Source organism: Protobothrops mucrosquamatus, unplaced genomic scaffold (genome assembly GCF_001527695.2).
Source record: "Protobothrops mucrosquamatus isolate PMUCROS unplaced genomic scaffold, P.Mucros_1.0 scaffold1806, whole genome shotgun sequence".
Taxonomy (NCBI): Eukaryota; Metazoa; Chordata; class Lepidosauria; order Squamata; family Viperidae; genus Protobothrops; species Protobothrops mucrosquamatus.
This window is the reverse complement of record NW_015387943.1, coordinates 87,884-90,562: the sequence shown is the minus strand read 5'-3', so window position 1 is coordinate 90,562 and position 2,679 is coordinate 87,884.

Sequence of the window (2,679 nt, the reverse complement as noted above, 5' to 3'; positions counted from 1 at the left end):
TAGAAATATTAACTGTTTTTGAGCTGGTTTGTTGTATGTCAAATGGTTATTTTGTATGATACACACCATAAAAACTGGTCAAGCTGAAGTATAATATTCTAATTTTGAATGGTTACAAGTTACAAGAACTCACATGATGTGGTGACAAGTGCAAATATATTTAACCTATAATGTGGTCTTCCTTAAATGGAGGTTGTTCAGATATGGTTTAAGTAGTCTTAGCTCCAAATATTCTTTACTGCTCGATTGTTTGCATCAGCTGTCAGCATTCAATTAACCAAAGCCAACAGCTTTGTAAGGAGATTCCAAAAACTCTTTAATGTAAAAAAGAAAAGAAAAAAGAAACCCCAAACTCTATTCTTGCTGAAATTGTTGATTCCTTTACAAGGATGTGGGCAGTGCAATGACTCAGTGGTTAAGATGCTGGGCTTGTCAGCTGGGAAGCTGACAACTCGGGTTCCCGAGTGTCGCACAACAGGGTGACAACCCCTCTTCAACTAGTTCCTGCCCACCTAGCAGTTCAAAAGCATGCAAATGTGAGTAGATAAATAATGGGGAGGAAACAACACTCTGTGACATCATGCTGGCCACATGACTGCAGAAATGTCTTCAGACAGCGCTGGCTCAATGGCCTTGAAATAGAGATGACAGCCGCCCCTTATAGTTGGCAACAACTAGAGGAGCAAAATCCACATGGTTTCCTTTCCTTTCCTTTCCTTAAATGAGGATGTGAAATGTGCTATTAACCATAGTTTACATATCTATGTACAATTTCTTTAATGTTACTCTCTTTTGTTCAAGGTAACCCTAACTTCATGTCCTATATTAGATAAAACAGCTATTTGAAAAATTGCCAAAGTGAAGTACGTTATGGGAGACAGTTCAATCCAGTTTAGATTTGGAAACATAATAAACAAAAAACCTGTATTAAAGAAGTGAAGAGTTGGGACTTTGGCTTTCCAGACTGATCAGGTGCAAAAGTCATCCAATTATACATTTTCACAACACTCATGATTTTCAGATCTGAAGCTGAAGCTATAAATCAGCACAAGAAAGCATGGAACACATTATGGGCCAGCTACAGATTTTAGGGTTGTTTGACATGAATGTGCTACATGGTGCCACTGCTGTTGCCTGGTTTTGACCTTTTAGCTTAAACCATACATAGGAATATGCTGAGTTTGTTGCTACCTTTTCTACACAATCTCTTAAAAACAGCAAGAGAAGAAAGTTATGGAACTTAGCAGCAAATATCTTGATGGAATTGAATCTTTGGAGATATGCATGATAAAAAGCTGATTCTCAATGCATTAACATCGTGAGTTGAGACAACTCTTCTAAATATGTATTCTTTTTGCCTTTTCCAGAGTGTTCACTGATAAGAGTATTAATTCAAGCCAAGAGTTTTACCTAACACATTTGCTTTCCAGCCCTCCTTGAATGTTATTTCAACTTTCAAACACAAATTTCAGAAAATACAATTTCCCCTTTTGGAAATACACATACAATGTAGGTATTAATTTTGCGGGCACATAGCATGTGGCAACGTGACAAAGGACTCCTTATGAGCTTGCGACACACCGTTCAAAGTCACTCCTAGCCATTATCAACAAACTGCAAATCTGTTCAACTGGGTCCTGCTGTGTTAAGTTTCACACAAAATCATATTTTATTCTAGCCATAACAGAATCTCCAACAACAGTTCTTAACATCATAGAAGCAAGGACCCACAGAGTACAAATGATAGGAATTGGATTTCCTTCAATGCCACTTGCTTTAATTGGAGTTATCCGTGCAAATTTCCTGTACAGACTTGGAAAAATAATCCCAAAGGATCAATAATTGAAACTATACTTCTGCTAAGTCAATCTTTAATTATGTGAATCCTTATAACGAATACATTATAATAACACAGCATGAAGGGGCAACTACAGTTAAGAGTCTCTCAGTATTTTCCATTTTAGTTCCTAGGTTGGGTGTTTAATATATTACTCGTTTCAAATCACACTGGTTGAAATTTGGCATACAAATTGGTTAGCACAGATGTGAATATTTTTTTAAAATAAAATTTTCTTTAAATCGGTTCAGCTGTTTATAATTTGAAAGAAGGCCAAATATGATTTTAAAAAAAAAGAAACAAAAATTCCCAAGTTTGTGAATAATTCTTGCCTTTCATAAGTTGAACCACAGCAGCTTAGTTTCCAGGGAAATGCCAACAGAAAGTTTCCTGCTCCATTAATTTTAAGGGAAAAGAGAGCTTAGCAAAAATAGGGAGGGGAAAACATTTAATCTTGAAGCATATACCTCCTCAAGGATCCTTTAAAAAAAAAAGGCAAACTAAGAAACATACTAGAACCATGAAAATAAGTAACTGTTTAACCGGAGATATTATTTACTAATATTTTTAAAAATATCTTGTTTTTAACCCATGCTGGCTCTGTGATTATCAGCCAATTTCAGCCAAAGCATGTTTGTGGGTACTAAAAGCAGGAAGATGTTGAAAGGTGACATTCATTTTTAACATATACCTATGACATATTCAACCAATATATGTACGGGAAGCAGACATCAACTTTCTATTAAGATTGCAGGGAGCTAATACACATATTTCTTAGCTTTTATTCTGTAGCTATTTCAAATTCAGAACGGTCCCTTCACATATGCAGCACCTGAAGGCAG